Source organism: Thermobia domestica, chromosome 11 (genome assembly GCF_964235325.1).
Source record: "Thermobia domestica chromosome 11, izTheDome1.hap1.1, whole genome shotgun sequence".
NCBI classification, from domain to species: Eukaryota; Metazoa; Arthropoda; class Insecta; order Zygentoma; family Lepismatidae; genus Thermobia; species Thermobia domestica.
Window position 1 is genome coordinate 67069081 of NC_137464.1, and position 23240 is coordinate 67092320.

The 23240-nt window shown below is 34.5% G+C and overlaps 1 protein-coding gene across 5 annotated transcripts in view; it reads right to left on the reverse strand.

The window, feature by feature from the left end:
- GlcT (ceramide glucosyltransferase) overlaps nucleotides 1–23240 on the reverse strand; it is a 163598-nt gene that overhangs the window by 61516 nt on the left and 78842 nt on the right. The window contains exons 1-2 of one of the 5 annotated variants that reach the window (XM_081730531.1): nucleotides 22172–22294; nucleotides 14511–14640 (exon numbers count right to left, since the gene is read on the reverse strand). The exons of 2 other annotated variants lie outside the window; for them this stretch is intronic. The gene's annotated coding sequence lies outside the window, so the exon portion shown is untranslated. Of the gene's footprint in view, nucleotides 1–14510; nucleotides 14641–22133; nucleotides 22311–23240 lie in introns of those variants that run through there. 2 more of the 5 variants (XM_081730529.1, XM_081730530.1) reach the window with 2 other exon arrangements.

Below are 23240 nucleotides of genomic sequence, written 5' to 3' on the forward strand. Positions count from 1 at the left end.
ACGTATCCCACAGCATCTATCATCAATTAAGCTGTTCGTTGTTTAATCTCCATTAATACATGTCCTAGACACAAATAAACCTACTAGTTGTGTGTTAAGTTTAAAATAACAAAACTGTAATGACAGAAAGCTACTTCAATGACTGAGAAACACTACGTCTTTCCAGTATAGATTGGTTCCTTCCTATCTCGTCCCACCCAAATATTTACTACATTATTACAGATTGGCTATTATTGTTTTGGAATTTTGAAATGAAATGAAATCTTTTAGTTTTACGTTCCACGGTTATGCCGGCTAGGCTATACGAGAGGGTGATGATGAGAAATAAATGAAATGATGGAATGAAGAATGTGGGAGGAAACGGGAGAACCCCTAGAAAACCCACGCACACGGTGTTTGTCCACCACAAAATTCATTCGGCGCGAGCTGGGATCGAACCAAGGACACCATGCACCATGGGGTGAACGCTCTACCACTGAGCCACCGCGGCTCTGTTTTGGAATTTTATTGCTTATTTTATTTTGCACTTCAAAACAAGTTGTGAAAACAGAGAGTTTGCTTTCTCAGATGCCATTTATTCGTACAGATATATTACATTAAATATAACTTGAAAGAACACTTATAGAAAGTGTGTTGGTAAAAGAAGCACAAATTCTTTCCACTTTTATAACACTCCAATTGTTTTTTTTTTTTTAATAAAAGTAAAAAAAAAAGGTTTTCAAATTCTAAAATGGAACATAAACAACGAAAAAAAAAAAAAATTCTCATGTAATTAAATTTCAGAAATAAAAGTATCACAAATACGAAGATTGCCAAAAGAGAACCACTAAAGTAAATATCAAAAAATTCCAAAATTCGCAGGATATTCATTCAAACCTAACATTAAGAAAATGTAACAACAGTGTGCGATGTCAGTGAACTACAAGTAATATGCTGATGGATGCTATAAGATATGTAACTCATATATGAGCAGTCTTACCTAGTTTTACGCATGACTGTTTATATTTGAGTATTGTATTCTACAGTATTTATAATCAAACATTCTGATTGGTTGCAACCAGTGACAATACAAAGTGGAACAAGAAAACGGCCATCACCTAGTGGTTAAGCCTGCTATCCAAACATGTATTTTAATGCAGATCCAATAATATATAAATATCCCCTACGCTAAACAATAACATCACAATTTCTATACCTCTCCGTTTGTCCCTCCTCCCTCACAATTACAGCTGACGTCACTGGTTGCAACTAAGGCAACCTTCCTAAAATCCGAATCTCTACGTTGCAAACTACAATCCATTTTTATAGATAAAATGCATAAGTCAAACATATCTTCGCTAAATTCATAATCTGTAAAATTCCAGCTAACTCTTCTAAGTCGACACATATCATTCAATGTTTCAAACTGAGGCCGAAATCGAATCCAGTTTAAGATATTCAACCAACTTAAAGGCTTCAATAAAACTGTTTACAATTTGTGATATTTTTTTAAAAGTCTCTTTCTCTTTAACGTACTTAATAAGGTTGAATTCTTGCAGCATATCACAGTACGCAGATAAAATTTAAAAAGCGTTCAGTAACACAATGAACAGTTATATTAAAAGGTGTTTAGGTGATGGATTTTTTTTCAGTAACTTCTGAATGAACGGGTCAATTTGGGGACCGTCTGAACTTTTCTAAAGTACATCTATTATTTTTAAGGAGTTTACCAGAAACTCCTTTACATATACGTATTTACCCTGTTTGTATTGTGTCTCCGTCCGGGAGAAAGAAAATCTCAAGAACTAGCTGATGGACCTCTATCAATTTTAGCGAGAACGTAAAGGGTAAAAAGTAAGGACTCGAATTCGTTAACGGAAGTGATTCATCCACCGGAAGTGGTAGAAATCAACCATTCCTGACTTTAACGTTGATCACTAGAGAGCACAAACGTTAACACATAGCAAGCAGCTATTTCCTGCAATCTATAAACATTCCATTAGTATAATAAATGATTAGCATAATAAACTAACTAACTCACTCACTCTATGGCCTGTGGAACCCGGAGGTTCAATGCCGCGTTCACAAAAGCTCTCCACTGACTTCTATCCTTAGCTAACTGGATCCAGTTTCTACTTTAGATTCCTATTTCTGCGAGATCCATCTTAATATTGTCCTCCCATCTGCCTAGGTCTTCCTAATGGTCATTTTCCGATTGGACTTCCAATCAAGACTTTGAAAGCGTTTCTACTTTCTTTCATTCTAGCTACATGATCCGCCCACCTAAGCCTCCTAGACTTGACGACCCTAACAATGTTGGGTAAACCATATAAATTATGTAGTTCCTCGTTATGAAGTTTCCGCCATTCCCGTTCCTCTTAGGTGTGAATATTCGTCTCAGTATCTTGTTCTCAAATACTTTCAGTCTATGTTCTTCCCTCAGTATAAGCGACCATGTTTCGCAGCCATACAAAACAACAGGCATGATTATCGTTTTGTATATTTTAAGCTTCAATTAGCATAATGAATTGACTTAAAATATTCATATCATTGCTGTGTGATTATGTAATTATGTATTTATTTGTTATTTGAATAATAGTGGTAACAGTGATTCTGATAAAGCCATATAGCATCTTTATACTGATAATTTGTATATTAACTTTTAGAAATAGTAGAATTAAATTTTTATTTGACTTTAGTTTAGCGCTCCTTTTAGAAGCGAGGCTATATGAGACGTGAACTTACTGCTTAACGTAGGATACGAACCACATGAGGTCGTGCCAGTAATCGAACGCCAAAGGAAAATTAATTTTTGTTTGTAAGTACTGGATCCACAGTTGGAAAGACAATTTTAATAACCGGTACTGAGAACACTTTAAAAACAAACAAACAAAAACAAAAAAAAAAAAAAAACGTTCGGTGAAACCGGCTGAACGACACACGAATACACAGCGCTTTCCCCTTGAGAAAACAGGCATGTACTCCAATGTGGGTCTTTGTTCTGTTCATAGGTTCAGACGCAATTATTTCGGCAGATTTTTCCTTCTTTTTTCTTTTTTTCATTATTATTATTAATCGGTACCGTGTTATTTTTAAACCAATGCGTAATCATAATATAGAGAAGTGAAAAGGTATCGCTTAGTAGTGACTTCCTGTTGTCAAAGTCCACATGATAACGATTACCTCGCTCAGGCAATTAAATCGCTTCAGTTTCCGATAAAGCTATGTCCTGTATACGAACAAAGAAAATGCGTAACGTGTTAAGCATTTTCCTGGTTTATCGCACTCTTTAGTTTAACTTCATTTAAGTAACATTTTTCTTTACATACCACCTGACCTCTTTGAATTACTGTAACTCATTATTCAAGATATGGATTGCTGACTAGCATGATGTCAGAATCTTACAACGCTGAATAATCGTACGAATTTTCTCCCTATATAAATCCCCGCCGTTGAACTTTCCGAAAAATTAACTCCGGAATATAGTTGGTACATACCTCAGGAGAGATTTTTATTATGTTATTTGATTTTTTTTTTCTTTCTTACTTTCTCACATACCAGGGTGTCTACTAAAATTCCAAAATGAAATTTCGTGACTTTTTCGTGACCTTTTCTTTACCAAACCATAGAATTTCGAAACATTCTAAAAGAGTGTATTTGGGTACGAATTAGGTGGATTTTCATGCATGAGACAGAAGCGTGCTTTGCTTGTGATTTGGTAGTGTCTAAACCGATCATACATATCTTTGGTGATGAATTTTTACGTTTTATAGAACAAAATTTTTCAGTCTGTACTTTTGTTTGTACAAATAAAAAAAATCGTGACCCAAAAGCTAAATTTCGTGACTTTTATTGACTTTCATGACAGTTTTCTGATTTCATGACTTTTTCGCGACTTTCGTGACCGATAGACACCCTGAATACAAATGTTCCGAGGCTAAGGGAGACTATGATGATGACAATGAACAAAATTGTGGAATAAAGAAAGCAGGCGCAAACGGGAGAGTCCCCAGAAAATCCACGCAGACCGTTTTTGTTTAGAACCAACCCCACTTCAAGAGGGAATCTAACAAGAGACCACATGCACCAAAGGCGAGCGCTCTACCACTGAGCCATCGCGGCCCCATAATTTTCATTATAATGAGTCTTCTAAGGAACAGGGGGAAGTTATACAGTATCTCCGGATACCTTGAAACTAAAAAGACACAAACTCCTGATCTGTCTTAACAACAAAAAAATGTGTTTCTCCGTGTGTGTGCCTGCACAGATTTTCCCATATAAAGGAACCGCCTAGAGATACAACATTTTGTACGCAGTTCGATATTCACCTGATCTAATCGTGTAGGAAGCTCTTCTTTAGATTTTCGACTCGGAAGGAGGTGAAAATTTATACACATTTCTCGCTGTTTCTAAGAACGTCTTGCCTGTATGCAACCCACATTACGTTATAGCTGTGCAAGCTTACATAGCAGCATAGGATAAATAACGGAGAATGATATAAAGACTTCTTCACCTGTCTTTTAATCGTGGTTCTGAATTAAGAGTCGGAACGACGGATGCTTACTGTTTTAAATCCAGGTTCTGTATTAAGACCCGGCAACGACCGAGTCCTTACAGCCAGTTACAAAATAATTAGACACACATCCCAGATTGTTTGTCTACCTGAGCTTTTATCATTACACTTTGAATTGTGTATCTTAAGGAAGAGGAACTAAATTTTTCATGAAGAATAACAGATGCGCCACTTGAAATGAATTTTTTAACATATTCAGCACTTAGGTGGAGCTGAGTTTTTATAATTTCACTTTTATTTAAAAACGCTTCCTAAGGAAGGAAAGAATACTCAAATATATATATTTCAAATTATTTTCCATATATTATGCTTTCCGTGCGTAGAACAAGCACTTCCGAAGTGCAACCCAAAGATTTCATGGGCCTTCAGACAAATTACACGAATTTCCACTGTTGTCAAGTCCGTGTTTTAATAAATGAAAACAGCCAGGAAAGAGGTTCATACGAAATATTTTTTTTTTTTTAACTTTTTCCCCTGATTTACAAGTGCCAGATTAATTATTTCCCCAGACTCGCGGCATTTAATACATTAAAGACCCACTAATACATAACGCCTGTAAGAGCTAAATAAAAGTTTGATTCAAAACAGTGGATAAGCAAACATGTAAACCAAACAAAATTTGTTAAAATATTCACTTTATATGCCACTATTTATGAAGCGTATGCTTGATTGAATTAAATCCTTATAAATTCGACATCTCTTACAGCTTCCTCGTATCTTCTACGAAGACGTCACATTTGAGTGTTTAAATCGAGTAGAGTTGCACAATCATTTCACCACTATTTGATGGACACAAGTTTTCAAAGTCACTACACACTTTCCTAAAACTAAAACTGTCACATAAAGATATATTCGAAAATTGTTTAGACATGTATATATATGTGCAGGAAAATACTTTATTATTCTTAACAATTATCGAACATATTTTTATGTCACAATTTTAGTTCGAGGAAAGTGTGCAATGACTCTGAGAAGTCGTGTCCGTTTAATAGTGGTAAAAGCATCATGTAACTCTACTCGATTTAAACACTCAAAAATAAGTCCTTCACAGAAGATACCAGGAAGCTGTAAGATCTAATAAAAATAAACATATCCTAAATACGTAAATATTTTCTTATTTTTTTTAAAAAAAAAATGCTATTTGAGCTACTGAAAAAAAATATAAGTCATCTTTACATTAATACAGATCAACTGAATACATTTTTAAAAAAGAAATTAATCACTCTTCTCTCCAACGAATAACAGTAACATTAGAATTTTCAGAAAAGTTTCAATAAGCTTCAGTCAATTTCAAAGAAAATGAGAGGAGTTCTTAAAAATGTAACTAATAACGAAAAACAATTATTTTAATGAGATAGGTTAATTTTCTCCCAAATTCCATACAGATAAGATATTGAATGGATGTTTTGTTTTTGTACACCCAAGTATTTAAAGGTGTGACATAATAAAGTTTGAGGGAGGGAGTATTACAACTGCCCATACCAATTGTCTAACTTTTTTGTTGATTTTCTTATTACGTTAAATAGAGGAACTATATTGTACCAAACGTTAAAATGTAAAAATCAAAGGATAAGGAACTTAAATACACGTAAATGAATAGGCTGCTGGAAAAATTTTTGCAAACTACTATTTACAGAAGAAGAGACTTTTTATCAGGGTGGATTGATTTAAATCAGTATGATTTAAATCACGATTTAAATCAAGATTTAAATCACTTGAATTTTTTAATAAAAATCGTTGATTTAAATCTAATTCCGAAATAAATTAATTTAAAGTGAAAATAAGTAAAATCCCGTTTCTGTTCTGTTATTTCGATTATGGAAGTTAATAATCATAATACAATGAGACTCAAATGTACAGTATATTATGAAAGCAAATGTCATGCAGAGGATGATTAGGGAAAATACCGTTTTGAACAGGTAAAGGAGCAATCCTTCTTCTTTTCGTAACATTGGGTTTCGGTTTTAAAATCGTTAACTATTCCCACGGGGAAATCACCATCGACATTTAAGACGAAAATTCTTTTTTGTGCGTGTCTGTCTGTTCCCAGATAGTAGGGCGTATTTAGAGGAGTCTTATACCCTCTTCTTCTTTTTCTGTTAATTTTATAACTTTAGGCGAAATTTATGTATTTCATGCCGCAAGCTAGTTCTGAGTTTTTAAAAATAGACCCCTGCCAAATATTAGTAACTTTTGTGAAAAAAGTGTCATTTTGATAAACGTTGCTGTACTTTTTCCTTAATGCTTGACCTTTTAAATGATATCACCTAGTTTTAGGTGATAAGGTAGAATCTTCATTATTCGATTAAAAAAGTACCAATAAGGCTTTTTTCTTCGTTTTCTTTAAGACTGGAGGCATTTTAGAACACGTTACATATGCTTTCACGCCTTTCTGCGTTGAGGCATAGTGTGAGATGACGTCATAAATTTAAAAAGTTATTTTTTGTTATACGTATTATTATTATTATTTGGCGGGTTACATTTTGCATTCAGAAGACTGAAATTTTGCACACTCGTTCAGTGCTTCCTTTAATAATTTTCAGATCTCTGCGTGCAAACAGCGAGCTCCAGAGGGGCAAAAATGTTTAAAAAAGGATATTTTTAACAAAAAATAGCTGTGTTTCGTGATTTTCGCGCCTCAGATGGAGACATATGAATGATACCGTTTGAAAGGCTGTTCTATTCTAAAGAAAATGATGTACGTGCTATTCTCCTATGATAAATAGGGATGTCTCAGGAAACTGTTACCTGAGATCCTGTTTTATACGGGAATCTGGGGTATTTGGGGAATATTATTTTTCGCGGGCTTACTTTTGCACCTACAAGATCGAAATTTTGCACATTTACTCAGTGCACCCCTCTGTATTTTTCAGATTTGTTTTAGATCTCTGCCTTAAAACAGGAAGAGGGGTCCACAGAGGTAATTTTTTTTAAAGAAAAGGTATTTTTAACAAAGAATTCCTTTTTTCGTGATTTACCCGCCTCAGATACACGACGGAGACATCTGAAGGGTACCGTTTGAAAATTTGTTTTATTCTGAAGAGAATAATGTAAAATCCTAGACAGGGTTGGCTGGTTTAAACCAAAAAAAAAAAAAACTAAAAATGTTCGTAAAATCTTGATGAACACACATTTGTGGGTTATCACGTTTCACTCCCGTATATTATTCGTATTATACTCAGACCTAAATTCCCCATTTATTACTCAAAGAGATTATACTACAAAAGCAACGTTTTTAAAAGTTTATGAATGTTTCTTTTGTGATTTTTTTAGAGCTTGTTATTATTGTTATGCAATTGCAATCAAATAAATTCTAAATATTGTTTCGTTTTAATAATGTTTACTATTGATAAAATACATTGAAATGCCGTCCTTTGGGAGGGGGGTATACAAACTCCACGAGAGGCATTTATTGAAATCAGAAGTATATTTTGTAACTATTTATGTATAAATGGGTCAGAACCAAAGTGGACTCAAATAATTCGTATCTTTATTCACTTTTCTTACTGATATGCAAATTAAGTTGTTGTATTTCTTTAACTTGGACTAATAAAAGTCGTAGTGAGCTAACTTAGACTAAATTAGTCCTTCTGTAGTTTGCAGTACTTTGAAATTGTCCATATGTAATTCTGTGTAATGGTTTCACTTGTGCAACTGATTCTTTTTCCCTTCTGAAATGACTAGACAGTTATATTAACAAGCATGCAAAGATTAGTACAACATTTTTTTATCAGGAGTCCTTCGTGAGTGAGTCGGCAGACGTATCGCATTTGTGGCCAATTACTCCCGGTTCAGGGTTCAAACGGAGGATAATTTCTCTCGGATGTAAGCCGAGAAGCGGTTTGGATTCCACTTTGGGCTTATGTGATCCCTTCTAGCATAACCCGGTTGTTGCATAATAACACCAAGGCGAAAAAAAAAACTTGTTTCTGTCCACATGTGGTATAAGTACATAGAGCAAATTATTTAAACCAAAAAAACCTGGTTTAAACAAAACAAAAGAAAAAACGGGTTTAAACCCAAAAAACCGTTTTTTTTTTTTTTTGTTTTTCTTTTTGTTTTTTCAATAAAAATCATAGTTTTTGCCAACCCTGATCCTACGATAAATAGGGATGTCTGAGGAAATGGTTATATTACATTCGGGTCATCTGGCGCATTGTGGGAATGTTCTTAGCTCATTGTTAGTTTCCTCACCCTTACTACTCAAGATAGAAGATTGAAATTTTGTACACACATTTAATGCACCCCTTAGTATTTCTCAGTTGATTTTGAGATCTGTGCGTTAACACAGGGGAATCCAGAGGGGATCAAAATTTAAAAAAAAGTCTAAAAAGATGCCGATTACTCTCAAAATTTCCCGCTTCAGGGACATGATAGGGAAATGTGAATGTTACCGTTTCAAAGGCTGTTCTATTCTAAAGAGAGTGATGTATGTACCATGATCCTAGGATAAATAGGGATGATGCTGTATCTGCTTGACTGAAAGTCTATAATTTACCTTTAAAAAGAGCCATAATTTAAAAGGGTTAAGAAACATTGTTTGGGATTGATATAGGTTAACGATTGGGGATAATTCAAAATTCAACCCCAATACTTTCATTTAAATGGCATAATTAGCATTTAATACTAATTCCTAATGCTTTTTCTTCAATTCGCGACTTGTATTATACGAGGAGAAAGATTTGATTTAAATCAAAAAAATCGATTTAAATCAAAAAAATCAACAAAAATGATTTTTTTTTAAAAAAATCATGATTTTTTTCCACCCTGCTTTTTATATTCAAATTATCTTGGATTCTTTATCTGAGTCTATTCATTTATTTTTCACAGCAGTTTAAAGTACTAGTTATCTGCGAGAAATGGAAATTACTCGTGAACTTTTTCGGGCAATGATTTATTTCAAATGTCGTTTAATACCAAAACAATGCATCGGGCGACTTTGTTTGGCTTTTGGGGATGAAACAACATTCAATACACTTTGCAATTGTTTTTCCGAATTGCAACGTGGTCTCTCATTTTTCAGGGTGAATTTTGTGAAGATCGTCCATCCACGTCTGTTGTCAACATAAATACTCAACGTGAAATGATATATATCAGCATGTGACATACCGTGGGATTCAGGCATCCTTAAATATTGATATGAAAGCAACACACACGATTTCGAATAGTCACCTGAATGTACGGAAACTTGCAAGCCATTGGATTCCACACAACTTGACCGAAGCTCAAAACAAGCTTGTATCAATTGGTGTAAAGGGGGCGAAACTTGGATCTATTCACATAAATCCAACACAAAACAGAAATTTACTGTTGGGTGTATCAAAATGAGCCCAAACTAACAAAAATTGTTCATTCGAGAAGTGCTGCCAAGCAAATGACAGCTTGTTTCTTCAGTTACCCTGGACATGTGACAACCACAGCTTTAGAAGATAGAAGGACTGTAAATCCTAAGTGATAGACAACAATTAGTTTGCCAGAGATCATCAATGAATTGCGTAAAACAAACCCAAATCGTCGCATCATTCTTTACTACCACAACGCCAATTTCCACTCAGCACACCGGTGTTGATTTTTTCAGTAAAAATGTCGAATTAATGATTCATTGTCTGTACGCACATGATTTAACACCTACTGACTCCAGTTTTGTTTCCATTAATCAAAATAAAGATGCCTGGTGAGCGATTTGTATTGCCTAAAACAGCTGTTAACTCATTCCAAACAGCGGTTCTGAGGTACTTCTTTAAACTTCTGTGAGAAATGAACGAATAGGTTTAATCAAACGAAAATAATTTAAACAAAGAAAGGTCTATTCTTACGAATTTTACAATATCGGTATACTATTGCCACTGTAAGCAGTAATTTGCAGAAACTTTACAGCAGTCTTTGTAAAAAGTAGATTTAGATGTAAATTACTACTGTAATTACTAAGTAACGCAATAACTTTGACTGCATTTTCCAAGGAAAATCTACAATTTTCTCCGATTTCCAGCTTAAGTAACGCTTTCCTGACTTCTTTTCCAGGATTTCTCTGATTTTCAGATTCGTCAGTACCGTGCAAGTAACAATTCAAACCTGCCTAAATTCTTGTATTATCAGTGAAGTAAATTTTGCTCTTGTCACGAAACATAAGAACACCCTTAAGAAGTTGCTAAATCCATATTTTTACAACACAATTACTGCACTTACAGCACATAAGCCTTTTGAACAGAATTTAAGTCTCCGTCAAACTGTAATGAAGGCTAAAAACGAACCAGAATGAGTAAAATATTTGCTTCATGAAGGAAAAAATATGCAAGGTTTATTATTTGAATGCTATGAATCCAACTTAAAATATTAAAAAAGGAAATTTTAAACCTTTTAATACAAGTAACAAAGTAATATCCAGTTTGTAGCAGTGGTAGTGCCACCGACTTGTTAATTGATCGTGCTCTCCAAATGCTTATAGTTACTGTTTCAACACGAACAGGAATTAAGATTCCCCTCACTCACGGAAATGGACAATAAAAAGAGCCGACAGGACTAACATTACTACCTAGATATACAGTGACATACTCAAGAGGATGGGGAGGGATTTCTGCACACGCCATTTCTATTAGATATCGCTCGGCTAACAGGCACGATGCTAATGACAAAAGGGTAATATAATCTTTGTCAACAGTATACGTTTCAATTTCTCTTTTTATGGAAGGAAAATCATCGAAGAGAAATTTCAATTGAAAGTTTAAGATATACAAAGTTAAGTGACTGCAAAAATGAACACCTTCGCTTTTTACAGCTTACTGAATTTGGAGCGAAAAATTTATTTTTAAGAACTTAAGAAAATTGCTTCATTAAGTGAATTCTTTATTCACTTTGATATCATTTTACTCTTTATTTTCAAACATACACCCTGGCCTAAATCCAAATGTTTCGAAGGGCTTCGGCAAAATAAAAATAATATTAACTTTACAGTTAATAATAATGAAACTTTACAGCATTGCTGCATTAATATTCAACCGCCAGCTTTATAAGATACCGGTGAATGCACAAGGAGAGGAGTTATAAAAGTACAAGGAGAATTTCGTTTAAAGATTACGTGGGGAATTCCTTAATTACGGTATACCGGGAAAGGTAATCAACAATGATATAGTTCGTCAAGCAACGTCTATTTTCTTAAAGAATCTGCCCTGAAGGCGACAATAACCTTTAGCAGAAATGTTCACGGTTGCATTGAAATTTTGATATTTTGGTTAAAAAAAAAAGAAAAAAAAAGTGTTTAATATGCACGGTATTAAATCATGTAGAATGAGTTCTGTGCATCCAGTAATTAAATATGTAATTAATTAATTAATTAATGGAATGCTTTTGGTCAAGAAAATTCTATTATTAATAAAAAAAATCCTCCAAATTATTGCGCACGAATGGCTGTTTATATTCACCAATTAATTAAGACACTGTTCGCCCGAAATATCCTATCTATAGGGACACGAGTTTTTCGCACTAAGAGAGTAATAAATAAGTAATCGACAGTCAGTCATTTTTGTTCGCACTAAGAATTTGAAAATTTCACGTTTTGTAGCATTTTCCAAATAAAGTTTCGCATTTTGTAGATCTTGTGGAAAAGATATTCCCTGACAGTTTTACCTTTTTATTAATAGATCAGTACAGAAATAAACCATTAATTGCCTAAAAACAAAATACACTGAACTTTTCACTTGACATTGTAAATTTCACTAATAGAAAATTACATTCCTTTAATCAAACTGAAGGAAAATCGGAACTAAAATTACTATGAGTAGGAAAGTTTTGCTGTCTTCTGAAAACACATAGGCACAAGTTACATTTAAGCATTAAACATAAGCATGTTACATGTTTCCACATTTTCCACCTTCATTGTTGTACATTTGTCACTTTTCACCAGTCCATGCCATTGGCTAGCTAATTAAAACGGCTTCTCCCCATCCAGCTGCGATGGTGATAGCTTACGCGCAACATGCTCTCTATAGTCGTGTCCGAATCACCCAAAATGCACCGTTCATGCCACGTTATACCATTCCGTCAGTGGGAAACTGGCGTTTTTTTAAGTTAATGAAAACGTATTTTCAAATTTCGCGCAAATCTGCCAGTTTCGCGTTTTATCGCGCAACGGAAACCAATGAAAATATACATAGAATATTATAAAACGTCAAGAAACTGAAAATTACCTGATTCTAACGTATTTCGTTTTATCGCGCATTGAGAAAAACTCGTGCCTCTACCTATCTAATATTAAGCTGAGTACTTTAGCGTAATTCAACTAGTATCTTCAGGTTTAAACATTAACGCACTTCTATGTATCAAATTACAAAATTGTGATTTTACCTATTAGCGTTGTTTATTTATAATCTTCTGCACTATTTCGTTATCTAAACTTTCCTGGTAACTTCTTCTGATAGATTTTTCTCTGAATAACACTGAACTGCTTCTGACTACTACTTTCCCGTATATCATACCAAGAAAGAAAGAAAATGAAATGAAATATATAAGTTTTACGTCCCACGTTTATGCCGATTAGGCTAAAAGAGACGGTGATTATGAGAAATGAATGAAATGGTGGAATGTAGAAAGTGGGAGGAAACGGGAGAACCCCGAGAAAACCCACGCACACGGTGTTTGTCCACCACAAAGTTCACGTGGCAGGAGCAGGGTTTGAACCCTGGACCCCAAGCACCAGAGGTGAACGCTCTACCACCAAGAAAGAAAGAAAGAATATAAATAGAAGCAGTACAATGATATTCTGAGAAAAACGTACTGAAGAGGTTATCAGAAAGGTTAGATAACAAAATAATGTATGAGATAAATAAACAATGCAACACAGGTAAATATTTTGTTATTTAAGTATATGAATTAACACATGTTCATAATAATTTAAATCGTAGTCTTCTATTTAATACGCTTAGTTTTTAATATATTGTCATTTGTATTGTCTCGATGCTCCCTGACAGCCTCTTCAGCAGATCTGGGCAACTCATCACACTTCTTACAATCCTCTCTTGCACTGTTCTGTCACTTCCTTGTACTAGAATCTTCCAAGTTTTATTGCTGAGAAAACACTTATGTAGATTCTTATGAAAACATGTAATTTTGTGCTAGTCTATAAAAATCTTGCTCACTTCGAACAGGCACTTGTGAAGATGATGCAATAAGCTCAAATCTACATTAAACGTTTATCTTATGTTAAACTTCGATTATTGCACACACTTCTTTAACTTGGCGAAATTGTTCAAAACATATACAGTATATGTTTACATTATATAATAAATATTTTAACAATTTACTACGAAGTAACATTGCAGTTGATTTTTTAATCCAGCAAACAGAAGTGCACCGTATATACAAAATAGTGCAACATAAAATTCCAAGTAGTGAGGAGTTTCATAGATCTGCTGAGGAAAGTGTCAGGGAATACCGAAACAGTACATTAAATTTATAACAGCAGTATATAAAAGAACACCTAATATCAGTGACGACAGCTGAGGGAAGTCACATCAGTATTTTTTTTATCATCGCTATATGCTAAGGGAAGAAAGCTTATCTCATGTATTACATCTTGTATTCAGCTTCAGAAAGCTGTATTTTTTTTCCTTTGCTTGTACGATTTTTTTTTTTTTTTAACCGACGCGACTTCCCTGAAGAGCGCCCATTACCTACTTCTAAGTGTGAACTTGTTAAAGAAAAAGGTAGAGCGATAATTACTTATAAGACGCGTCCGACGCCTTTGTACATGTCGTCTTCCTACTCTACTGCTTTGAATCACAGTTGACAGTAAACAGATCATTGGCACACTTCCTACATTTTGCAGCAATATCTTTAATTAGAATCCAGCTTTTGTCCAACTGTCCCCTTTCTAAATTTATTCTCGGATTCTTGGTTGTTATTTAAGAAAGCAAAAAGGAAGCCTTTTAATATTACTATTGCAATTACATAACTATATCATTACCTTTTTCACATTTTAAGTGTTGTGTGTTCATCTTTTAGTCTCCCAAATGCCTCTCGATTCTAGTATCAATACTTTCTCCTATATACATCTGACATGAGCAGAAATCTGGTATACAGCACTATTTTCTAACCTGTTCACAAAATAAGACAATTGACAGATCTCTGTAGCACTGGTTTTTAATACTTATGTACTAAGTAACCTCAATACTTCGATCCACACTGGGATGGAAATTAATGTCGAAATTATGTTTTTACATACGTTATGTCATATCAGATCAAAAATTTCCGACACCAGCATCAACAACCCTAAAGAATTCTGGTCTCTTATCAGATCTAGGTACAACAATGTATCAAGTGCAGAAGATGACGAAAGAACAGAATTTTTTTAAATGAATTCTTTTCTAACAAATTATCAAACGCAAATACACCACTCACTCACTCCCCTGTTCAATCTGTTTGCCATTTACGTTATCTCATGTATTTATCACTCCAACAGAGGTTGAGTTTTACGTCCCACGCTCATGCCGGTGAGATTAAAGGAGACGGTAATGATGAGTAATGAAAGAAATGGTAGAATGAAGAAAATGGGAGGAAACGGAAGAACCCCGAGGAAACCCACGCACACGGTGTTTGTCCACCACAAAGTTCACTTGGCCGGGGCTGGGATCGAACCCGGGACTCCAAGCACCAGAGGTTGAGTCACTCTCATTATCTCTTCGGCCCGAGAGAGCCTCTGGCCCTGACAATATAAGCTCGATCTTTCGGCGTTCCACAGTATCTATTATTTTCTTTCCTATTTCGCTCATCTTTAATAGATGTTTCTTAGAAGGCTATTTTCGCTCTTCTTGGAAAACAGCACATGTCTTCCCCATCTATAAATCCGGACCGAAAGATCGTGTGTCATCCTACAGGCCTATCTCGCTACTCTCAAACATATCCATCGTCTGCGAGAAAATTATCAAAGACAGACTTTTGAAATACACTTCTTTCTATATTAACACAGCCCAACATGGTTTCGTGTCAAATAGCTCTTGCCTCACTAACCTCAGTAATTTGTTTAATCACGCTATAAATAGAGTTCCCAACAATGCACAACTTGACACCATCTATTTCGACTTATCTAATACCTTCGATTCCATTAACCATTCTATCTAATTTACAAAATCTCCAATAGATTCGGTGTTCATGGGGCACTCTTATCTTTGCTGAATAGTTACGTACAAAGTCACACCCAGAGAGTTGTCTTGGCGGGATCGATTTCTAACCCTCTACCTGTAACTTCCGGAGCAGCACAAGTAAGTGTACTTGGACCACTTCTATTCATATTGCACATGGATTACATGACTAGTTGCTTGAACTCAAATTCCATTATTTACAAGTGACTGCTAAATATTCAGAGAAGTAAACAGTATAGAAGATTCTGAGCTATTTCAAAATTACATAGATAACTTTTCCTCCTGGTTTAAAACATGTCTTCTAAAAGTTAATCCCGATAAGAGTAAATTCATGACAATTTCCCTAAAGAAAAATATTGTACACACTTCATACAACATGAATGGTTTGCCCATTACGAGAGTAAATAGCCATAAGGATCTCGGAGTTACTTTTGACGCAAAACTAACTTTTACAGAACACAAACACTATTACTAAGCACTCGATGCGTCTTCTAGGACTTTTGTGCATATTAAAATAAATACGGAACATCTCTTCCTTAACTTTCTATAAGACAATAATTTCTCATAAATTGGAATATTGTTCACTTATCTGGACAATGGCAGCTCCTACAAACCTATCCCGGCTGAACTCAGTTCTAAACTTCATCCTTGCCTAGAGTACCTCGCACATATGTGATGACAAAACATGAATTGTTACAAACACTAAATATTCAACTACCTGACACTCATCATAAAATCAGTAAACTCACACATGGTCAACTCAGGTCCGAAACGCTACTCTCAGAATTGTATTTCCGAATCAAACAAACACCCAACACACATCTTTTTCATACAGTACGACCTAGACTTTCAATAGTTCAACGTTCTCTGTTCTACAGGCTTCCTAAATTATACAATGAAATGTCACATACATCCATAGATTTATTTAATTCTGAAGCTGCATATAACTCTCACTACGACTTCATTTTGCTGGATAAGCTTTAGTCAGCTATTGTCAACCTTCTTGCTATCATTTACATATTGCTATTTTGTTGTTGTTCCTATTATTCCTATGTCACTATTATTATTATTATTATTGTATCATGCTTCATCTCTTCGATTTGTTAGGTATTCCAGTATAAACTGGCGTTCAGCTGTATCTGGAATTGTGTTCGTAAGTAAATAAATAAAATTCACAAGAAAACACACGAAAACCGTCACTAGTGAACTACAATTCTCTTCAAATTGGTAGTAGACAGATGTGAAATCAGGTAAGGTAATTATAAACAGCTATGTAGTCACGTTTTTTCGGAATACCTTGTGGGTCTCAATTTTTCTTTCATAGCAAAGGATGGAGAAACTAGAGTTTTCAGTGAAGCAGAGGAAATTATTCCAAAGTGGATCGAAATATCGAGGTTATTTACCACATAAATATTAAAACCCAGCGGTAAAAAATTCTGTCATTGGTTCTTATATAATATGTAGCCTATAGTTTCTACCAGTATTCTGTACCTCAGAGGTAAGCTAAACCAAGTCATAAATTCATTTTTTTTTAAAAAAATAAGAATCTGTGGAAATATTTTTAAACGTTATATTAATACTCACGAAGTAGTATATGCTTTAAAAGTACAAACTCAATCTTTTTCTGTTATGTCATGAATATTATAGCTATCTGCTTTTATGAACAACGGTTTTGCTAGTGTCAGAGTAAAATGACTCAGAATACTTTACCATAAAATTTTGTGTTAAATATTACCATAGATTTACTGCTTAAACTTGAAAAAAGCTCACCTAACCATAACTTCTCAGATTACTGAAAAATGCTGTGTAATTTGATATAAAAAGCAAATATATCACCCAGGTCTTAGAACTGATGCTAGTTGCATGTGGTAGGAACATTCTTGTACAATATTCGTGCTAAACTTTTGAAACTCATTTCAGTAATATGAGGAGATATCTCTATTTCGCGAAACATACAGGATCTCATTCATCACTTAACTAACGAATTTCATATAGCTTCACGAAATCTTGCGTATCTTTATTGAAGCACATACAAGTATTTTTTTTTTTTTTCTGCAAACCTTTTCTTAAAGTAAAGTTTCCAAAAATAATTGTTGTAGCACTTGAATATGTCCAATTTTTGATATAGGTCTACATGCCAGTTCACTGTCACCTTTCTTGCATGGACGCAAATGACTTAAACGATGATCATATAATGCCTGAAAGTTTTTTTAAATTTTCCAAATGAAATCTTTAGAGTTTTACGTCCCACGCTTATGTCCGGCTAGGCTAAAGGAGACGGTGATGATGAGAAATGAATGAAATGGTGGAGTGAAGAGAATGGGAGGAAACCGGAGAACCTCGAGAAAACCCACGCACACAGTGTTTGTCCACCACAACGTTCACTTGGCTTGAGCGGGGATTTAAATTTTCCATGTCCATATTGAGAACAATAAAGGGATTCTTTTCCCTACAACTTCTAACCAGCTGCTGAAATCCCAGGGTATAATTAAAGCAAAATTCGGATGAACTTATCTCACAGGTTTAATGGTATATTGGGAATCTACTCCCAAGTGAGTATGGCCCTAAGCAAAGCATTTTGGTTTATATTCACAAGTGTATGAAACTTGCTACTTAGCACAGTTTATCTCTAACTCAGATGCTCAATTAGACTAATTGTAAGAATGTAATTTTCTGTATTAATAAAAATATAACTTACATTATCAAACCCAAGAAAGAACATACTTGAATTATTAAGATAAGTATTCAAACTCAATTTAGAACAGAAGTGACTTAGCATAGTCTACCTCTGAAGAACAGAATTATTCATAAACTAACTTTTGTACTCTGACCGATGTTCCTCAATATTCCTCCCTAAGTCAGTTTTTAATGGTGAGGAACTCGAAAGGTCACAGCACCCACGAAACGAGAATCCCCATGCGATGGGACACAAAGAGAGATTGGGTGACAATTTTAAACCGGGTAATAATAGTTTAGAGAAGATTAGATTTCCAACAAATTATGGTTTAAATACAATAATAAAATTACTAGCTCATAATATTCTCGATACAACATAATGTTCTCCCTGGTTGATGTATATGAGAATCATCAGTTCTATTTAACCATCTCCTTTCTTCGTTTTCGTATAGCCTTTCTTCGTGCTTGTAATAATCTAGAAAACGTCTCAACTTTCTCAACAGGTGAAGTCATTCATGAAGATCATGTCATTATATGAAAATATCTTTCTTGCATATTCGTTGGTGAAAGACTGTAGATTTTACAAACTTAAAAACCCGAACTGTGTGTGTGTGTGTGTTTCACTTAGGCGATACTGCTTTTGTTGAAGATAATTTTGCACATCTACATATAACACAAAATTAACAGAATAATTATTAATTTCCTACAACTGATAGTATCACCAAACTAGTATACGATATTTATTGACTATATAATATTACACACTAACTTACCGTATACACTAACAATTAATCCCAGTTATATTTTCCCGTACACTTTGTGTAGGCCTATTACTTTTTAATTATGTGTCACAATTACAGAGAGTAAAATTATACTTAAGAAAGAAGAAGTGTCATCTAAATTAAATTCACTAAGAGCTTGTATATTTAGGTCTGAAAAAATTCCTATTTTCCACCGAGGAATCTCTGGAAGAATACCCCTCTACAGGAACAAGTTTATCAAAAGGTAACTTGATTCAACTTTCAACTGTAGAACCCTTAACAGCAAAATTCTTCATGAAGTGAATCGATCTTGAGTGATTTTATCTGTTGGAAAAAGTCACGGCACAAGTAACTACAACCAATCACGAAAGTTCTTAAAGACGCAATAAACAAGCTAAAAATGAAAATGTAACGAAATCTTTCAGTTTTACGTCTTACGATTATGTTGGCTAGGCTAAAGAAGACAGTGATGAGAAATGAATGCAACGGTGGAATAAGGAAAGTGGGAGGAAACGGAAAACACAAACAGTGTTTGTCCACCACAACGCCCACTTGGCGCGAGCTGGGATCGAACCAGCAAAGAATGATCAATAATAACAAAGAATGATCAATGCGCAAACTGTGAAAATACAGACTACGTGTGAAACATGGAAAATTAGTTATTTACAAAATAATTAAAATAATGGAAAAGCAAACTGTGTTAGTCATGAAGGTATGTCGAACTAGCCATTCTAATTTTTCATATTCAAGCAGCCAATAAACACTCCTTACCCTTCGGCCCACCAATTTCGTCCTAACCGTTTCCACACGCAGTCCCCTCGCTAACCCTTTAACCCTAACTTCGTTCACTCACGCTTGAGACACTTCCAGTTTGTGGCGAAACAAACCCCGGTGCAGATTTATTGTACGGATTCATATATTTGTACAATTTACAGAACATTTGTAGTAATATTTTAATAGACTAGTGTGTAAATAATCGAAATATATTGTATTCTTACCTGCAAGATGTATACCTACGTAGAAACAAAGTGAAGAAAATCTAAACTATTAAGCACGAATTCGTCCATAAGGTGGCCATTAAGCACAGTATACAAAGTAAAGTTAAATATCTGAAGTCCGTGTGCTAACTTATGACATATAAACATATAGAAGTCCGAGGGTTAAGCGGCACTATATATGGAGGCGGAAGATACTATTTGGCGGAGAGGTAGACTTATGATATATGGAAAAGGCAGTGTGGAAATGGTGCGTAAATGACCAGATTATGATATATCGTGTTTGAGTTTTCTACAAAAAACATAACGAGTGTAAGTTGTTGAAATTGTGTGAAAGTCACGGTGTTCTAAACAGGCGAATTGTTTATTGTAAGTGCGGAAACGAACTGAAATTACAGAAAGGAAGTGGAACATCTAACCGAATCTAACCCATTAAGTACACTTCGGATGGCACTTAGTATTTCCCCCAAAGCTGTGCAATACGTAAGCTATACATTTTACGAGATATAAATTGCTTTTCCACTATCCTCGCTTATGCGTACACCCGCCGCCGCTGACGCGCCTGCTCCCTATGGACACAACTCCTGGTGGGCTCCTACTCGGTTAGATGGTATTCGGGTTTTTTTTTGTGGCCACATAGTACGAGTTGGTTCATGTTTTATGCACTATTTATTTATGCACACTATATTACGAACAACAATCACTCCCAACCGAGCCAGGGTCACAATCTAGCATTTTGAAGGAGCAACTAAACAATATTCCTTTTTTCCGATTTTCCTGTGGTCCGGCGATACAGTAGTAATGCCTTATTTAGCCTATACAATGAATTTATATATAAGAATCCAAACAATAAATCTGCACCCCGATCCCTTTACTCAAACATATACTTAGTAAATTGCATGTGAAAAGTCTGTAATGATTAAGCAAGGCAGCACCACATATCTGCTGTGCTGCCCCAAAGCATTTCATGTGCACACTTTTGGTAGTTTTCCTCATAAATGTACAATCATAATTAAATATTATCGCAACAAAAGATTTTAAGGAAAGGGTAAAGCCTGTGGTGGTTAACACTGTGCACCAATATTGTACATTTCTTCAATCGTGGCATACGTTTATATACATATTTATCTACATATAGGAAGGCTTCTTGTCGTACCTTTATCGAAGAGTTAAGAAAAATCGAAAAAGATCTACCTATTATGTCAAATACTTCACATAAGTGTTCTCCCTTGCACTTACAATTACCAAGAGACTGCAGAACGGAAAATGTCTCAAGCAAAAACAAATATTGTCTTTATCTTTTGGGTGCGTTTGGCAAAATGCAATTTCTACAGTGAGAGATCATCTAAACAAATGAATCTGCAAACGGAAACAGATAGAAATCGCGCATGATATTGCTTTATTCGTTGCCCAAACCATGAAATATTTATTTTGCAATCATGTTACAGATGAAGGTTTTGGGTTGTGATGCACATCAGTTTACTCAAAAAATTAAAAAAAAAAAAAAAAAAAAAAAGTAAGGAGAAATCGTGGGAACCAGATAAATTTGCACATGGCAAGCAAAGCTCTTCCTTACCATGTTCACTAAACGTCTCATCAAAACCTGGTTCAACTATTCTATTGCAATTCTTTCCACCCATTCTGATTAGCACTATCTATCTATATACTATATAGGGCCTAACTGTTTATTCAGTGTGTAAATAAATGAATCTGAACAATCTGTAATATCATGCATTTGCGATCTAAAATAAATCATACCGTACATACAATTACGGTATTTCCCGTTTTAAATTATAAATTAGTGCACAAATGATGTACTAATTATGATTAAGTTACTTAAAACATGATAAATATAAAAATAAGCAATAGCTGTCACACGCAAACATAGCGCATAATTGTTTGTGAGACATTTGTTACCGTTTGCCATTACCGTACTTTCTTCTCGTTAATTCCCCATGCCAAGTTTATGTAGTAAATATAAAAATAAAACTACCTATAAAATTATAGAAAGTGCTACCTTCTATAATACCGTACAGAAAAAAGAAAACTACTAACATTCTTCACTGAAGGCGACGTTTCTCCGTCCTTCCTGCTTCCACTGAACTTCAAGGTTAGAATATTGTATACGGATTCTTTAACTTTCTTCCCACTTTCCATTCTTCTTTTATGTACTCTGTATTTTGCTAATTCTGCTTCCATTATTTTGTTAAATACGTTTCAAAAGTAAACTTTCATCACACCTAACACATTTACTTCAAGCCTAAATCTACAGTTCACACCGGCACTAGCTGTGCACACTGCTGCAACTGCAAGCAAATGTCTACCGGAAATTGATATACATTTATAAGACAGTGACGAAACGAAACATGATTCATAGGATAGCTGTTATCACTGTGCGACGTCACTGTCATGTGAGAATGCGAGTATCTTCCTCCTAGTAAAGTGGGAACTGGGAAACAAAAGTAACAAAAGTAATGTTTATTCATTTGTTTATTTAAAAAGGAAAGTTACTCTTCAAATATATTTAAAAATAAAACTTCAGCTTAGTCTTAACTAGAATCTTAGCTACGTTCTTACCATCGTACGAAGTAAAGGACTGCATTTACGTTGTCATAACATAATAAAAGTTGATTGATAATTTGATAGGATGAGCGAAGAAGGAAATTCCTAGTTCATGAGATCTGATCATGGAATTTATCTCATAAGTCAACATATTTTCACACTTAATTTCCAATGAGAATTAAAATAGATTCTCTCTCTCTCTCTCTCTCTCTCTCTTCTTTTTTTTAATAGTCTCCTCAGTGTCGTGAAAGATAATAAATTATACTGAACGTTGAATGCAATCAAATTGAATACCAATATAGCAACATCTCAGAGGGAAAAAAAAATAAGAAAAACAAAGTGAGAGCAAATGGTATTCAAAGGGTAATATAACACAAATCACTGATGTGCATGATTTTTCTCTAGCCTGGAGCGCATTTCCGAAAGTATATAATTTTAAAAAAAAAATCTACTCTATATAGGACATAGAACATTAATTTTATGAAATAAAATGAAATGTTTCAGTTTTACGTCTCACGATTATGCTGTATAGGCTAAAGGAGATGGTAATGATGAGAAATGA